This window comes from Acinonyx jubatus, chromosome C1, assembly GCF_027475565.1.
Source record: "Acinonyx jubatus isolate Ajub_Pintada_27869175 chromosome C1, VMU_Ajub_asm_v1.0, whole genome shotgun sequence".
In the NCBI taxonomy this organism is placed as follows: domain Eukaryota; kingdom Metazoa; phylum Chordata; class Mammalia; order Carnivora; family Felidae; genus Acinonyx; species Acinonyx jubatus.
The window spans coordinates 10,733,488-10,751,904 of NC_069381.1; the positions used below are offsets into that span (position 1 = coordinate 10,733,488).

Genomic DNA, 18,417 nt, shown 5'->3' on the forward strand with positions numbered 1-18,417 from the left:
GGACACTGAAAGGGAATGCTGAGGTCCCACTCCCTCCCAGCCACGGTCCCAAAGGCCTCTCCTGCGTCCTCATCACTTAGTGCTATTTGTTTGGGCCGTTACTAGCTCAGTTCCTGTTATTCCCTGCCAGACAATCGGCCAGGAAATTCTTCACTTTTGTTTCCTTAAGAGGTCAAATACTTTTCTCTTTGCAGAAATAAATAAATCCTGCATGCTGAGTTGGCAGTTTTTCGGGGCAACCTGCAGGCCCCCTGCCCTGCAGCCTTAGCCAGCCCCGCGCAGGGCCCCGAGGCCACCGGGGAAGCACGGGCAGCCTGCAGCCCATCCTCCCACCTCCCCGAATGGCATCCTGGACGTGTCTACACAGGGGGCGGGCGAGGTACGATTTGTTTAACCAGACGCAGGGCCGGAGCCCAGGAGGGTGCGGGAAGAGCCTGTGCCTGTTGACAGGAGCACAAGTTCCCTCTCTCTCCCATCCCCAGAATCCTGATGGAAGGGAGTGAGGGTAGCATCGTGACCTCGGCGCTCCCCGAAAACCGTCTTGAGGCTGTCTTAGCTCCCCAAGGCATACTGAGCACCAGGAAGGAAAGGAAGCCTGGCAGAGAACTGGCATAACCAAGGGCACAACTCCTGAGCATCTCTGTACAGATGGCATCCCTTTTGCCCAGGCTGGGGGACTCGGGCTTGACACACAGCACTAGTGAGCCACGTCCCCTCGGTCATCCCACAACGGTGTGGAGGAGGCGCATTGGGAGAGGCCGCTCTGGGCACTCCTGCAGAGGGACAGATGTCAGCCACATAGCAGACGAACAGACTATCCATGGAGCCAGCTCTGTAGAGCACCAAAGTCTGGACCACTCATGAGCTGTCCTCTGTGGGTCTTGGTGGCATTTTTTCAGTACGTGCAGAAGTCCTTTCAGTTATACAGAGGTCAGTAGTATAGTGTGATAAATGGCACATAGCCGTGACCTGGCCCCAACATCCATCACCCCGTGGCCAATTCTGCCCCACACTCATCCATCATATTGTGAAGCATCATGTTGTGAGGCATCCCCATCATATTGTGAAGCAAATCCCAGATGTCATGTCGGCTGTGAATACTGTTGTACGTCACTGTAAAAGAGGACTCTTTAAAAAAAAAAAATGAGGGGCATCTGGGTGGCGCAGTCGGTTAAGCGTCCGACTTCAGCCAGGTCACGATCTCGCGGTCCGGGAGTTCGAGCCCCGCGTCGGGCTCTGGGCTGACGGCTCGGAGCCTGGAGCCTGTTTCTGATTCTGTGTCTCCCTCTCTCTCTGCCCCTCCCCCGTTCATGCTCTGTCTCTCTCTGTCCCCAAAATAAATAAACGTTGAAAAAAAAAATTTTTTTAAAAAATGATAAATAGGGGTGCCTGGGTGGCTCAGTCAGTTAAGCATTCGACTTCGGCTCAGGTTGTGATCTCATAGTTCATGGGTTCGAGCCCCACATCGGGCTCCGTGCTGACAGCGCAGAGCCTGCTTGGGTTTCTCCTTCTCCCTCTCTCTCTGCCCCTTCCCCACTTGTGCGCGCTCGCTCTCTCTCTCTCTCTCTCTCTGTCTCTCAAAATAAGTAAACTTAAAACAAAATTAAAGGGGCACCTGGATGGCTCAGTCAGTTAAGCATCTGACTCTAGCTCAGGTCATGATCTCACGGTTCGTGGGTTCGAGCCCCACATCGGGCTCTGTGCTGACAGTTCAGAGCCTGGAGCCTGCTTCGGATTCTGTATTTCTCTCTCTGTCTCTCTCTCTCTTTCTCTGCCCCTCCCCCACTCACTCTCTGTCTCTCAAAAATGAATAAAGTTAAAAAAAATTTTTTTAATTAAAAATAATGAGGAAAATAATCTGCAAACTGTTATCACACCTAAAAAAAAATGATTAGATATCCAGTCGTGATTCAGATTTCTAATTGGCTCATAAATTTATGTTTCAGACTTTGCGGGAATCGGGATTCAAGTCAAATCCACAGCGTGTAATTAGTTGAAATGTCTTTTTAAAAAATCCAAAGGTTCCTCTTCATTGCTCTCTCTTATTTTTCATTCTTGCCAGTTACCGGTTGACAGAGCTAGGTGTTTGTCTTATTCCCTGCCAGACAGTCGGCCAGGAGATTCTTCACTTTGGTTTCCTTAAGAGGGTCTGGAGTTTGCTAATTGCATCCCCGTGGTGCCCTTTGACGTGCTCCTCTGTCCTTTGTGTCTCCTGTAAATTGGTAGTTCACCCAGAGGCTTGATCATTTTCTTGACTTACTTTTTGCAAGCCTGCTTCAAAGGAGATGTTGGGTCTTCCCTTCAGGAGGGGCATGCTGTCTGGTTGTCCCCTTTGGTCCCGTTGGCAGTCCCGAACATGCAGTGCCTGAGTCCCCACATTCGGCACGTTCGGCACAACGGCGGTGTTCTCGTCCGTCGCGCCTTCTTCCCGGGGCAGCTGGAATCCTTCCGTAGAGCAACTCCCCGCCACCCTCCCCCACTGGCAACAGTTCTTCTAGGGAAGGGAGGGTGAAGGCTTGATCTTCTCTCCCTTTATGGACCAGCTTTCAGAATAATGAGTTAGTGCCTGTGTTTTAAAAGCTTAGATCCCCAGGAAATGGTTCAAGCAATGCATTTGCTAAGAGTTTGACGCTAAAAGGCTCAACTGGTTAGAAAACTCAGACACCCCCAGTGTTCTCCGAGATAGCCTGGGGTGTTTCACAAATGTGGCAGATACTAGTGTGTTCGTGAACTTCAGAGAGAGAGGTTTATTTATCCCCACTTCGTTGGTAAGAAGACTGAGCCGCAGCAATCGGGACCTGCCCTGTTTTTGTAGCCAGTTAATGTGACACACTCATAAGAGCAAACACAGAGGCAGAGTGGTTAGATGTGCTCGCGTTGTTTCTAGAACCCAGGCCTCCCGACGGGGCTTGAGTACATGACCCCCATTCCCCGCCCTTGCTTACAAAATGCCCTTAGGTCTGGCGAGGTCACTGGTCCAAGGCTGGACGCTGAGGGGCAGCCACCAGGAAGGAGGTGGTTGCTTATACTTTTCCCAACTGTCTGAAATTCAGGAGAGGCCCCAGTCCTGCCTCTTTCTGGAGGCCTTTCCAGACGTCTGTCCAGCTCACGGTCTCTCTCCGACTGCCACGTCTCCCCTCCCAGTACTCGCGCCCACAGCCTGCGTTATCCCTTCACTGGTTTGGATTAATTATTCACGACTTGACGTATCTCTGTTTCTTGCTAGTGTGGTCGCCGGCTTCAGGCGGATTAAATAAAGTTTGCCCGAATGAATAAATGAATGAGGGGGGAAAAAAAATAAACAGGACTCTCGTCGTTTGTATTTCGACCTCTCTTTCCGACCTGGCCGTAAATCCCTCCAGTAGGGAGGCCGTAAATCCCTCTTAGTAGGGATTGTGGCTGACACCCCGAATGATGCCCTAGGCTCTTTGTGTTACTTTCTCCGATTCTCTGCGTAGCCTGTGGTAGGGACTGTCACCACCCCCCCTCTGCAGGTGAACAGACGGAGGCAACAAAGAAACTAAGAGGCTCACCCAGAGTCACCCAGCTGGTAAGTAGAGGGGCTGAGATTGAGCCTAGGTGACCGGGTTCAGAGCCCCACTCTCACCAACTGCACCAGCTGCCTGCTGGTAGAGAAAGAGCGTCCTGCTCAGAGACCCTCCCACGGGGACCTGCGTCCTCAACGCTGGAAAACTTGTCCTAGGGGCACCTGGGTGGCTCAGGTGGTTGAGCGTCCAACTCTCGATTTGGGCTCAGGTCACGATCCCAGGGTTGTAAGATCGAGCCCCGAGTTGGGCTCCGTGCTGAGCTTAGAGCCTTCTTGAGATTCTCTCTTCAAGGGAGCCTGCATGGCTCAGTCGGTTAGGCATCTGTCTCTCGATTTCAGCTCAGGCCGTGATCTCACGATCTATGAGTTCGAGCCCCACGTCAGGTTCTGCATTGACCTCATGGAGCCTGCTTAGGAGTCTGTATGTCTCCCTCTCTCTCTCTCTCCCTCTCTCTCTCTCTCTCTCTCTCTCTCTGCCCCTCCCCTACTCGCTGTGTCTCAAAAATAAATATTAAAAAAAAAAAGATCCTTTCTTTATCTCTTCCCCTCCCCCGCTCATGCACAAGCATGTGCACACATGGTCTTCTCTCTCTAAAAGAAAAGAAAAGAAATAAAATAAAAGTAAAGGAAAAATATAAATACAAGTAAAAGTAAAACTTGTCCTAAAGAGACCCATTTAAACTCGAGTGTTCCATCGCTGGCAGGGATGGGGGCTGGAGGACCGTTGGTGCCTGGTCTCTGGGGTGACAGGACCTTCCACACCTGGAAGTGAAAGTTGTCACCTCTCCCGCTTCCTGGGCTACAACTTACCCCCCGTTTCTCCCAAGCCCCTCACGCCTGGACGTAAGAGGCACACACAGAATGTAAACCCTCGTTGAAACCTCAGAGTTCTCCTGCAGAGAACCATTCTGGCCAAAAAAAAAAAAAAAAAAAAATTTACTAAAAAAAGAAATGAACGGATAAATTTGCTCTGCCCCAGCCCAGGCACCAGGTCAGGTCTCTGAACCTCTGTGCCGAGCTGTTCTCTGTTCCAGAGCAATTCTTTACAGCTCCCAGTTTCCTGAAGCTCGGGCAATACCGAAGTGAGTGTGATTCCCCAAACACAACAGGTTTCTGCACACACACCCACAGCTCTGCAAACACTTCCCTGTCCTGCAGTGACCCTCAGCCTCCGTTTGCCAGGCTCGCGAGCTCGGAGACGCCCTCCTGTCGACCTCTCCTGCCTTCCTGCCCCGCCCCCCCCCCCCCCCCCCCGTACTCACTCCACTGGGCGTAAATGCTTTTAAATGCTTCCATAAATATTTATTGAGCACTGTCTATTTGCCAGACCCTGATCTTAGTGCTGTGGGCTTAGCAGGAAACAAAATTATCAAAATCCCCCCTCCATGCTGATTGGGAGGTAAGGGTGGGGGCTGGGGTGCTAGGCAATAAGCACGTAAATGCAAAACACACATCATGTCCGACGGGAAAGAGCTTTAGGGGAGAAGTATGGAAGGAAAATAGTGCGAGGAGGTCTGTTACCGGGGCAGTTTTAGAGATGATGAGACAGTAACGATCTGAAGGAGGCAGAGAAATGAGCCATGAGCTTGGGGTTGGGGAGGAGCATTCCAAGCAGCGCGCATGGTAAGTGCAAAGGCACTGTGGTATGTTAGAGAAACACTTATTTGCTTTACCGTTCAGAAATTCTTTGCTCACCCGTTGGTCTGTTTCCTCGGCTCCTGTGTCTCACACACCCGACACAGTAGTACATGTTGGGACACAGGGGAAGGATTACTTGGAGCATCAGGAACTCATTCCTGCAGAGGGTTCCATCTGGGGGAAACCACTGGCCAGGACTCACAGGCTGAGCAGGAGGGAAGATTCTCCCTCGAATCCAGGAAAAGGGCTGAAATCACACCCTTGGTCCTTCTGGATAAGTCAAACATCCTTCAGGCTACCTGTACCCAGATCCCCCAGAGTCAGCCCCACCAAGGGGTTTCAGCGAGGCAGAGTATTGGTCTATAGGGTCGGAAGTCTGTGATTTGAGTCCAGCCCAGCCTCTGAGTCGTTTGTGAGCAAGTGACTTTAACTCTCTGAGCCTCAGCTTCCGCATGAGCGAAGTGGGACTAGAGTCTCTCCCGCTGCCCCCCTCACAGGTGCTCCCAGGAAGGACTAGGGTAGTTTTTGTCAAACGGCGCATTTCACAGCAGAGGTCGGGTATGGGTCCTACTGCTGCTGCTCTGATTTCCTTTCTTTTGTCTTTTGTATAATTCTGTCCCCCATTTCAATCCGAGTGCCAAGGCTCCGACGAATCAGTCGTGCTCTGCTGGATTAACTTTTCATGGCAGGGCATTTCCAGCACCCTGGGAGAGATCTCCAGAAATTCAGCTTCTTGCTCCCCGTGCGAGAGGGCACCTGCAGGCTCCCGTGGAATTCTGGGGCATTTGTCACCGTCAGGAAAGCCGCTCTCCCAGGGCAAGTCTTGGCACGTGCCCCGTGCTTGGAGGGCAGTGAGAGCAGCAGTGCGAAAGCTGCTGGTGTATTTAAGGGGACAGTCAGGCGGCCAGTTTGCAGGGCTCAGAGCACCCCCCCCCCCCCCCCCCCCCCGCCACCAGACTCCTGCTCCTTAGCCTTCCTGGCTCTGGCCAAATTGTTTTCTTGGATCTTAAGAAATAAGCCTGAGAAGGCTGGTGCTTTTTTCTAGGGTGGGACCTTGGCTGCATGATTTAACCTGTCCGTTTCCTCATCTGTAAAATGGGAGTGATAATAATTAATAATAATAACAACGACAGCACCTTCTTCGTAGAGTTACTATAACAATAATATATTAAGTACTGGGAACACTGCTGACGCACAGGAAGCAAGAGATAAATACTAATTTTTCTAAGTGTATGTGAGTCGCATAGGCCGCGATGGCTGGGGCGGGGGTGGCATTTTTTTGCTCCGGTTCTATGTTCTGCTCTTCAGCCCCGAAAAGTCAGATTGCTCGTGACAGACTCATGCAAACCAAACTCACGAGAAACCGATGTATAGCCCACAGTGCCAGTTAACCACTCGTCAAGGAGAAATGTGATTTCTTGGTGCTCTGTGTGCCTGGAGCTCTTGCTTGGAGCGTGGGCTCCGAGGTGGCCCTCTTGAGCTGGTGTGATCGAGCGTCAGTGACTTGGGGCTTTCCTTTCTCCTCTCCGGAGCACCCCCTTGGCAGACAAACCATTGATGTGGACAGATCTGGGTCCTGAGTGGGGCTGGGTGCACCTTGCCAGGCCCACCCCACTGACCCCTCTATATCTGAGGGCTTTCCTTCTGACCACTTCCCTCCTGGGAGGCACAGGATCTCAGATTCATCCCCTTGTTTGTCTCTGCCACCACCACCCTACTCCAGGTCACCACCTCTGTGCTCTGCTCGACCCCAGTCTGGTCTCCGTGGGGCGGCAGAGTGGTGGCAAGGCAGGTCACTTTTGCTTACACCCCTTCCCCGACGTCGTGCCGTAGCGAGCCCCTCAGAAGATCCGTCGGCCCGAACCCGTGCATGTGGCCTTATTTGGGAAGAGGGTCTTTGCAGACACAGCTAAGGTAAAGATCTCAAGATCATCCTGGACAAGTGTTCTTGTAAGAGAAGGGAGAGAACGCACAGGGGACAAGGCCAGGGGAAGACGGGGCAGAGATCGGGACGGCACGTCCCCGAGGAATGCCAAGGCTTGCTGGGGACACTGCCCGCTGAGAGAGGCAAGGGAGGAGCCTTCAGAGGGATCTCAGCCCTGCCACACCTCGATTTCAAGCATTTGGCCTCCAGAACTGCGAGAGAATACATTTCTGTTGTTTCAGGCCACCTGGTTTGTGGTAATTTGCCCCGGTAGCCACGGGGCACTAATGCAAGTGCCTTCCCTCTACCCTTCAGAGAAAACCCAGACGCCTGCGTGGGCCTGCGTGACCCGGCCCAGCCCCCTTCGACTTCACCTCCCGGCCCCCTCACCGCGGCCTCTACCCTCTTTGCTGCCTCAGGGCCACTGCATTTGCCGTTCCCCCTGCCAGAACAGTCTTCCCCACTCTTGGCCTAGGTGGCTTCTCCGTCCTCTAGAAGGGCCGGCCCTCCCAGCCTGCACCGCCCACTGCACAGCTCCCCAGGGACTCCCTGGCTATTTCCTGCACAGCCTGACCTCAGCGTGCATTTCAATAATTGATCTGTCATACATCTCCCTTGCTCCAACACCGCCCCCCGCAGAACAAAGACCTCATCTGTCTGGCCGAGCCAGGCTCCCAGCAGCAGGCCCAGTGCCCAGCGCACAGTCAGGCCTCAGGAAGATTTTGCTAAATTAACAAATACAAGGCTCTCTATTAATAAGGCCATAGCAAGGTCCTGCTCGTCTTGGTCGTGACCTGTGGGATGATACATTGTTTGAAAGCAACATTTGCGGATACTGTGATCTCATTAGTCTTGCACGCTTGAATTTAACTCTTAGGCCGGGCGCCTGGGTGGCTCAGTCGGTTGAGCGTCCGACTTCGGCTCAGGTCATGATCTCACGGTCCGTGAGCTTGAGCCCCACGTCGGGCTCTCTGTTGGCCGCATGGAGGCTGCTTCAGATCCTCTGTCCCCACCCCCCCCCCCCCCCGCTCTCTCTGCACCTCCCCCGCTCGCACTCTCTCTCAAAAATAAACAAACACGTAAAAAACACCTCTTAGTATCCTGGGGGAGACTCCTGTGTCACCCCTATAAACCATTTATATGAGCCAGCCTCTGAGACCTGATCATTAGAGCTGCTCCTAATAGTGAGTTCTCCATCCATGGAGGCATGCAAGGTTTCATATTTACTAACCCACTTGATCTTCACAACTTCCAAGGACCCTATGGAGTCTTTAGGGTTCTCCCCCTCTGACCGCCCCGCCCCCCCCCCCCCCCCTTGCCCAGCCTGCTAACTCCTCTCCCTTTTCTGGGCAACCCTTTGAGCGTCTTTCCAATAAGGCAAAGTCCGAGAAGGCTACATGTGTATGGCTGTTCACACCTATAATTTTACAACACGAGAGTTTATCAGTCCTGAATGTATATTTAGTGACAGGCTTGGCTAATCTTTCAGCTAATTACACCCATTAACATTTAAACGTATAATCATTAATATATCTGGGCATGGCGGTCTAAATATTTTATAGAGGTCTTAATTACAGCAGACTTCCGTAAAACCCGCGTGCCCCGTGGCGTCAGGTAGCCTGGGGCCCTGGCCAAGTCGGTAGCAAGGACTCACCATTGCACGGAGATGGGGTGGCCGGGGTGGGGGGGGGTCTCCAGTTTCCGGCTGCACCACGGAAGCCGGGGCTGGCAGAGAGGACGACACTCATTCTCGTGATTTTTCACTGCCACACCGCTGTCGACTTCACGCTCTTCCTCGAACGGGGGGAGTTCAGAGACCCGATAGCAAAGCTTAAAAAGAATAATCGTTGCTGCCAAGGCTTCGGGGAGCCGATGAAGAGGCGCCCCTTTCTTCTTCTGCCAATTGCAGAGAGCCTCCCAGGAGGCAGGTAAAAGATGATCAGAACGTGTCTTGTGGCTGCAAGAGCTGATCTGTGGCGCGGATCCGTGGCCACGTGGCTGGTCCACACCGTATGCCAGAAATAGACAGACTTCTCCCCCCAGACCGCCCGGGTGGGCACCTGCGGGCCCCCAGCCGTTACCCTTCATGGTAACAGCTGTCTTTGCCCCCTTTGAAGCTCCCTGTGGATTCTAGAGCTCATCTTCAGACGCCTCTCGGTCCCGAAGGCTGGCAGAGTTTTGTTACACCCCTTCCACAGAGAACGCAGAGTCTCTGAGAGGTCCCCAGAGGTACATGGCTGCTGGCAGGCAGAGCAAGACCCGAACCTTTGATGTCCTGCCCTGAGCCCCACCTGGGCTAAGACCTGTGCTTCCCGGCAGCCTTTCTGCGTCTGTGAGGTGACCCAGGAGGCTCAGTAGACCCAGGAGGACTGAGCCGTGGGGTTTGCAGGAGACGTAAGACCTCACGCGATGGGGCCACCGGGCTCCGCTCCTCCCACAGCCAAGGCCGGCATCCACAGCGGCCATGTGGCACCGGGCACTGCCCGCCTGGACAAGCTTAAAGGCAGGGCCCCAGAGCCAGAGCTCCCGGGCCACATCCTGCCTCAGTTTCCTTACTTGTAAACTGGGGATCACTGATGCTAACTACCTCACAGCATCGCCGTAAGGGAAAATTTAGTGAAAACATACAGGACAATACCCGGCCCCTAGTACACACGCAGCAAATACTAGCCGCTGTCACTGTTGTGATCATCAGCGTCGTGGGGCTGGGGCGCCCACCCCGACCTTCCTCGCTCACGCGCAGTCTGGGCACCTTCACGGAAATCTTCCCCCGAATTCTCACCGCGGTCCTGCACGGAAGGTGCCGTCTTTGTGCGGGATGGTGCTAGACTCTGAATCCAGGACAACCCCAAGTTCACGTTCATGGTCACGTTCTTTCCCCCAGCCCCAGGGGTCCTGCAGGTTCACAGCAGCTGCTCTCCTCGCCCACGCTTGGACCTGCCCGTGTCATGGGGTGTCCCCTGGTGGCATGGGGGCCACCTCCCCCCACCCCAGATGATAAGAGCGGATACTTCCTGAGGGCTCCCCCCACACTAGGCACAGTTCTGAGTGCGACACGTATGTAAAACCAGCCCTGCAGAGTAGACGCTGTTGTTAAAGCTTTTTATTAAAGAATGACATACATACAAAGTGCAGGTTTACCTGCGTAATGGCAGGTGCTTAGCGTCACCAACTGGGCACACATGTGTGACACCAGCACCCAGATCAAGAGGCAGTACGTCAGTAGCTTCCCGAATGTCCTCCCGTGGCCCCTTCCTGTCTGTATCCCTCAGCGGACAACCTCTTCCTGACTTCTCCCCACGTCCGTTAACTTTGCCGCCTTTGTGTGCTGTAAAGGGAGCCACGCGGCTCTTGTGTCCGGCTTCCCTGGCTTGGCGTGCCGTGCTCGCGGGTCATCACGTTGCGTGTGGCGGGGTGGTCGTCGTTCGCTGGTTCTCATTAGATCGAGTCTTGACCCCTGCAAAAGGGACCCCTTCTGCAAAGGGACTGTGCCCGTGGTTTCCAGTTTGGAGCTTTTACAGATGGTGCCGTTGTGAGTGTTTCAGTGCAGGTCCTCGGTGAGCCCGGATGCATGGGGAGGAACTGTTTTTATCCCTCTTGTACAGATGTGAAAAACCAGGCTGATGTGACTCGCTCCAGATCTCCCCTCTAGACGGTGACAAGACCGGTTTTAAACCCAGACAGCCTGGCTCCGGGATCCGCACTCTGGAGAGGTCTCCTGCCCCTCTCCTGAGCTTGTCTAGGAGGAGGCTGACCATAGCTGCCAGGTTCCCACCTGCATCTAACCTTGAATAGCCTTGCTGTATCTCTGTTGGAGGGAAGCCAGGCGAGACCGATTCCCAAACCATCGGGGCTCCAAAGGCAGCCTCCTTCCTGAGGGTTCCAGAGGGCCCGACGGACCATCTTGAGAGTCTGACACCAAAGCCCAGAGAGGGTGTGTGAGTCCCCAAGGCCGCACAGCACACTGGCTTCCCTCTGTGTCTGGCAGCCATTCTCTGCCACATACCTCCTCCTCCTCCCAGGGCCATTATCTTGCCTGAGAATGACCTCACGCACCATCATGAGCCGCTAAAAATAGTCCTCATGTGGGGCGTGAGGCCCATGGCCCATGCTGCGTTTCCAGAAATCGCCCCCCTGGGACTAGGGAATGTCAGTGTTCCGGGCCCATCCCTTGCCCCTATTTTTAGTGGTAATTTGGAGGAAGGAGGACATTTCCTGGACTTGCCTTTGGAAGCTGGGAAACAAACACCACCCCCTCCCTGCCTCCGCCCTCCCATTTCCCTCGGCAGGAAGTGGGGGGCCTGGCTCCCCTGGGCCCGCCAACCTCTGTGCTTCCAGGTGAGCTCTGAGTCATTCCGGAGCGGAGGGATGGGCTGCAGGTGGCCACAGTGTGTCCCCACCCCCAACTAGGACCCCCGCTGTGCCTCTTATTTCTTGCGCTCTGTGTCTAAGGCCCTCGCTGGCCTCGCCCTTCCTATCTAAAGTTTTCCAGTCGGGAGCCTCTGACATCTAAGCCTGAGACAGAGATCCTGGAGACGGAGAAAGCCCATGCACCCCTCTTCCCATGCACCCCTCTTCCCTGCTCAGGCTCCAAGACAGCATTCCGCACAGCCGGCTTGCAGCCTCTACTCAAACTCCCCGGCAGGGTGCCCGCTTCCTCTCAAGACCCCTCAGTCTGCCCTGAGACCTCTGTGAGGCTGTCACCTAGACTGACAGAGCCCGACCAAGCCATCGGAGGTGCATCTAGAGCTTTTGCTCTCCTTTAGTGGTCACTACAGCAGAATGACATAGAAGCTGGTATCTCCGCTTCATGCACGAGGGGAGAGGCACAGAGAGGTTAAGGAACTTACCCGACGTCACCCAGCTAGTGAATAGTGGAGCTGGGATTCAACCCCAGGTTTCTGTCTGCAGAGCCTGGTCCCTGGTCTCACTCTACAGAGCTGCAGTGGGCTCACATTGTGCTGTGTTCCATCTTCTATAGCCACCTGCTCAGGTCAACGGTCCAGCACCCCCGTGAGGCCCACAACCACGGTTGGGTATCATGATTAATTGCCAATATTGGAAAAAAAAAAAAGAGAGAGAGAGAGACATTTAAGACATAAAGACTACGACAATCCAGAGTTTGGAAATCTCTGGAAAAGTTGGAAGGTGTGGCAGCGCTGGGCCCCCTTCAGTCCCGGAATGGCTGCCCCTGCTATGCATTCTAGGTGCCCGCTTACTCTCTGACCGATGGACCCTGGCAGGGCCCCGAGTGCCACTGTGCTCTCCGCCCTGGGATGGGGGGGGGGTCCCTCCTGAGCCCCTGAGCTGGAGAATGCAGGAAGGGGGCGGCTTGAGGTAGGGAGCTAGCATGGCCCCCGGCATCCAGACCACAGGTAGAGGCGGGGGCTGTGGGCTTTGGAAAGCCAGGCGGAAGCTTCCTCGAAGTCTCGTAGGGAGAGAAGGCCGGGAGGTCCTCCCAGAAAGGCGGACGTGCTCCCCTCAGTACACACAGAATACATAGTGTTCGGTGGTGCTGAGCTCTAAGGAGAGCGGACAGGGAAGGGGGTGAGGAGGGTGTCCAGGGAGGGCTTTGCTGAGAGAGTGACGTTTGAGGAAGGACCTGGGAGGGAGTGGGTCACACGGGCAGGAGGACATTCCGGGCAGATTCAGAGGAAGGAGCAGATCCACGTGAACCGGGAGCAGCACGGAGCCAGGTGGCAGCCGTGGGGTGGGAGTGGGGTTATGGGGGGCGGGAGGAAGGCAGAGAGGTGAGAAGGCAGGGGAAGACAGACACGTGACTCTTCTGGACCATTCTAGGGACTCCCTTGAGACTGGAGCCGTTGGAGAGGAGCAGGGAAGTCATGATCTGATTTGCCCCGTAAAGGGACTACTCCCTGCTGAGCTGATGGGGACCGAAGGGTTGGGAGACCAGTCAGGAGGCTACTGCACGATGCAGACACAGGATGGTGGTGACACGGGCCAGGGTGGTGACTGAGGAGTGGTGACAAGTGGCCGGATTCTGGCAACATGTCAAGCTGACGTGGCTTGTTGAGGAGTTGGGTGTGGGGCCTGAGAGGAGTGGAGTTCAGGAAGATTCTGGAGTTTGGGGCCAGAGGAACTGGAAGGCTAAGGCCACCCTGGATTGAGTTCGAGGAGGCCAGGCGGAGCAGGGTGTGGGGGGCTGGCTGTGGACTCCGTCTCAGACGTGCTGGGTTGGAGGTGGTTAGACCCCCGGCGGTGGTGTGGGGAGGTTCTCGGCACTGAGCGGGCTCCAGGGCCGACGGCCAGGCTGGAGATGCACAGCACGGGGCTGGAGCTGAAGCCGGAAGGCTGGACACAATGGGAAAGGAGGACAGGTTCCTAATGGCTGGAGGCCTGCTCCTCAGAGAAATCAGCAGAGACCTAGAAGGAGCCGCCAGAGACAGAAGAAGAAACCAGGAGAAGGGGGCGGGAAGGGCACACGAAGAGGGGATCCCCGGTGCCGATGGAGTGTGACAGACAGGACTGTGGGGTTCACAGCACGGAGGTTACGGTGACCTTGAGAAGAGCAGGTGGGGGAGAAGTCCAGGCGGTGCCAGGGAGGGTGGGAGGAGAGAAATGAGGCACGAGCCCAGGCGGTCCTTTTAAGCATCTTTGCTCCAAAAGGAGGAAGAGATAGAAGGAGGGCGGGAGAGAGAAACGGGGTCGGTCGCGGGGTTTTCTGTTCGAGTTGTGAGACAGAATCGCACGCTCGTGTGACGCAGGGGAAAATCCAGTGCAAGGCCCGTGCCAGGTGCACGGAACGTGGGTACTCGGAGCAGGCTCTCGTAATGGAAGGATGGCCGCAGTTTCCAACGCCTTCTGGCCCATCCAAACCTGGTGGCCTCCGCGGGCCACCCAGGGTTGGGGACGGGGAGCCCAGCTGACGAGTGGGTGGCCTCCTCAAGACCCGGGGAGGGTGCCGCCATGAGCAGGCTGCAATCAAGGAGCCTTGTGGGACAACCAGGTCACCCCGCTCCCAGACACTGGGTGTTGCCTGTGCTGGGAGCAGCGTCTGGGGTCCGTCCCCAGCTCTGAGCACCTTAAATACTCCTGGTGCCCTGGGGCAGCCGAAGCTGTGGTCCACTTGAGTGTCCTTGTATCCTGCCTGGCGGGTGCCGTGAAACGGCCGTGGACACGCCGCACAGAGCCCACGGCGGTGCGGCGAGAGCCACAGCCTCTCTGCAGTCGGGGCTCAGGGGCCGGTCAGGAGGCACAAGGGAAATTAGCCTGCCCTGTCAAACCTGTGGAGGTCAAGAGGGGACATGCAAAGGAAAGCCGGATCACCTCTGCCCCCAGGATGCAAGAAATATTGGACACAGCTCAGTGACGACCATGGAGCAGGTCCCAGTGTTCTCTAGGGAGGCCACCCTTCTGTCATTCATGAGTAAGTTGGTGGGTATTTACTGAGCACTTACTATGTGCCAGGCACTGTTCTATACTGGAGATACAGTAGTGAACAAGGCAGGCCAGGTCCCTGCCCCCAAGGATCTTACATTTCCAGTGGACATAAAAATATGTAAGTAGACCCAGGAATCCCCCATGTATCTTGGACCAAACTGAGGGAAGATTGTGCTCTCACCGTCGAGTGTGCGGGTGGCAGTTTGTGTGCAACCGTCTCAGATGCGAATGGACTGGCTTCTCTCTTTTGGTTAAATGGAGTTAAATGGAATCGGTATTGGCACTGCATTGACCCAGACAGGGCTCGCCCAGCCGTCCTCAAACACGCCAGCTCTGATCAATCGGTGATGGCATCTGACCTCCCAACCCGAGGCAGAGCAAATCTGCATTTCCCTCCTGTGCCGTGGCAGACATCCCCAGTCAACCCAGATTCCTGTAGAGTGTGGTTGATTAGTCATGTCTGCATGGCCACCGGATTGGAAATCAAGAACCTGTATTCCAGACGTTTGGAATATCTTTCCAGGTTGGAAAGGCCACGCTGCCTAACTCTTTCTAGGCTGTACTTGGAGAGAGGAGCTGTGGGGACTGTGGAAAGATCGCAGACCTGGATATCAAAGTGCTAGGGTCAAGTGCCAATTCTGCCACTCGTTGGCTGAGTTGGCCAATCAGTCCACTTCACCTGGCAGTGAGAAGAAAGAGGAGGTTTTGGTCCCCGAGGAGCAGAGCTACACCCAGGTCAGACCTTGGGCCACACAGCCAAGCGCGTGTCTGACTAGGCCTGGCTCAGCGGGTGCTGGGTTTTCCTTCTTCCCCGAGTGCCTCCCGACAGGGCAAGAGCCTGCTTAACCTCTCTACCTGTTCTGAAGTCACCTTGCTCAGCTTTCAAACAGGAAGAACCAAAATAAACCCAGGCAGGCCCGTCCCGGGGCCATAAGTAAGTCTGCAGGCCTTTTGCTTCCTTCCCTGCCCTGTGCCCGCCCTTCCCCCTGCCCTGGGCCCCTTCCCCAGGCCCTTTTCCCAGAATCCAGCCTGTTGGTCAGGTCACCCAGTATTTTCTGAGCCCTCCTGGGGCCTGGGAGCCATGGGGAGCCGGAAGACAGGAGGAGGTGCTAACATTGAGTGAACACCTTGTGGATTCAGGTGCCAGGTAGTGTCACATATGGCCTCGCAAGGTACAAGTTATCACCGTCAGCTTAGCAGCTGAGGAAACACCCAGAGACGTTACAAGCGGGGAAGCTGGTTAAGGGGTAAAGCCGGACTGGAATCCGAGGCTCCGTGAATCCAGAACCGTGCCTTTCTGAGGCTCTCTTCTCCCCACGTGCTCAGGGTCCGCACCTGACGGGTCACTCCGGCTATGGCAACCTGTTCTCTATCGGGCAGAAGTAGGTACACTTTCAGTCCTCATTCCACAGATGGGGAAACTGAGGCTTAATTAAAGTCTGATAGGCCGACTCCAAAGCTGATGCTTTTAGCCCAGCGGCGTTGGTCTGAGAATCGGGAGACCCGGGCTGGCTGGCTGTGTGATATCGGGTATCCTCTTTCCCTCTCTGGGCCTCAGTTTCCCCATCGGTAAAGGGAAGTTGAGCTAAAAGAGCTTTTTTTTCTTCTTTCTTTTTTTAAAGTTTTTCCATTAAAAAAATTTTTTCCACCCGAGTACGGTCAGCACACAACGCTATTCCAATGCCATCGACTGTACTCCCAGCGCTGTGCCTTCTGCTCCCGCGACCTGTTTGGGAGACCATCTTGGTGGGTGTGTTTGTCCAGAGTGGTTTGCTAGGCTCTTGTGGCCCCCACCCGCCCACCCCTCCTGTCTCAGAATCTGTGGATGCGGAAGGTTCAACTGGTTGGGGGTGTTGAATGGAAAAGAAAGGGGGCCCCCTGCTGGCGGTGGCTGGGATCATCATACCTGGGCTGAAATTTACCCGACTCTGCCCACCATCCCCTCCCCACCTTCCTTAGAGCCTGTTTGCCGGGAGGAAGGGAGGAAGGGGGGCGTGGGGGGTGGGCACTGACCAGGCTGGACATTTTCATAAGGTCTCTTGGTTTGGGACCGTCCAGAGCCAGGCCCTGCAGTCTTCCGAGGCCAGACTAATGGGAAATCTGGGCGTGTGGAAGGAGACTGTGTCTTGGGCAAGCTGTGGAGGGGGGCCGGGGGAGGATTCCTTGAGAGCTGTGGCTTGCACGCACGCGCACACACACGCACGCACACCACCAGCGGCCACGGAGCAGTCATGGGGTGCACACAAGAATGTCAAACCGCCGTTGATGGAAACCTCAGAAGGTCCCCTCGGGACCGTAAGCTGCAAAAACAGCGTCTCGTGGCAGGAGTGACTGGCGCAGATTTCTGGATCATCCAGCGTTTTTGTGCTTCGATGCAGGTCCTGCTGTTTCCAGCGACGTGCTTTCACGTCGTAGTGAAAAGTTAAGGTTAAGGAAGGGGAGTGAGGGGTTCCAGGTCAGACGGCAGAGAGGCAAGTCCGGGATCCGGTCCTTGAGCTGTGAAGGCCCTGGAGAGTAAGTTAGCCCTTCGAACCTCAGTTTCCTCCTCCACAAGGCAAGTGCCCCCTCCCCTCTACACACACACACCCCAGCCCCCCAGCCCCACCCCTGCACAAGGTCCTGAGGAACAGGCGAGGCCAACGGGACCCTGCCGGGTTGGGGTCGGTGATTTTGGAGGCAGCAGAGGACCAGAGTGGGAGGGGGAGGGGAGAGGGTAGGTGGGTGTAGGGCCAGACGGGCACTGCCACTCACTCCCTGACCCGGCTCCTCACTCTCCCGGGGTGCCTCCTGCCCCATGCTGTGACATGGAACGACTTCATACAGTGGTTGTGGTGGTTGAGTGGCGAGAACGCATCGGGGGCTCAGAGCAGGGCCTGGCACACGGGAACCGTTTTAATACCTAGGAAAGCGAGACTTGGGGGAGGGTAGTGACTTGCTCAGGGGCTCAGAGCCAGGGACAGAGCCCAGGTCCTCTGACGCCAGACTGACGCCCATTCTGCCCCGCTGTGTGGTGCTGGCCAAGGCCCTGGACACCTCTGTGGGGATCAGTGGTGGAGGTGATGCCTTCTCGGCCCTCCTAAGCCAGAGGAGGCTCACAGGGTCCATCCAGCACACTCACGGTGGGGGCACGGTCGAGGCTCAGGGAGGGGGAGGCTGGGAGCCTGGCCCCTCCCTCCCCAGCTCCCCAGCAAGGTTCTCCCTGCGCACTCTGCCTTGGGGGGTAAGCAGAAGTCCCCTGGTGCTCACAAGTGCCCTGTAGAATCCCTTGCCCTCCAGGCACACAGCCGCTAGAGGCTCAAACGCCACGAATTAGCCTGTCCGGTTCCCTTGCTTGTTGGCGGAGGCTCCCTATGCCTGGGCATTGCCGCTGAGGGTCTGTCACCCGTGGCCACAATGAAGGGGACTGGTCCTCCCCCTGCCGGCGGTGAGTTTGCAGCAGCTGTGAGGTCAGTGAGGAGCTGTGGTCCCCTAAGCCAGGAGGGGAAGACGGGGTCTGCTGCGGAAAGGCCACGGCAGAAGCTTGAGAGGATGACATCCCCAGAGATGCTCTATCTTCACGGGGCCAGAGCCGGGCCCCTGGTCACCCCCCTGCAGGCACTCGGCCTCCTCTGAGTTAGAAAAACAAGTCCCTCCCTCCCCCCCTCGGAATCCCCACATTCCCGGGAGCTGAGCTGGTCTCCCACGGTGACCCCACAGGGCCCGCCGGGCATGACATCACCCATCACCATGGCAGTGGTTCCGGTGGCCTGGCTCCTGGAATGGGACACGCCTGGCTGAAGCTGGATGCCTGGGAAGGTGCAGTGAGCGCCCGGGAGCTTTGGGCCGAGGCAGGAGGCTGGTCACCGAGAGGGAAGGTCAGGTGTCACAGACCCCACCCTGCTACTCCTGCCTTAGTAGCAACATTTGG

The 18,417-nt window shown here is 55.8% G+C and overlaps 1 protein-coding gene and 1 long non-coding RNA gene across 8 annotated transcripts in view; one reads left to right on the forward strand and one right to left on the reverse strand.

The window, feature by feature from the left end:
* KAZN (kazrin, periplakin interacting protein) overlaps nt 1-18,417 on the forward strand; it is a 1,065,865-nt gene that overhangs the window by 971,970 nt on the left and 75,478 nt on the right. The window lies entirely within an intron of this gene.
* On the reverse strand, nt 13,586-16,912 carry LOC128311922 (uncharacterized). Its single transcript, XR_008290618.1, has 2 exons — nt 14,692-16,912; nt 13,586-14,353 (listed from the first exon to the last, which is right to left on the reverse strand). It is a non-coding gene; the product is annotated as an uncharacterized LOC128311922 (long non-coding RNA).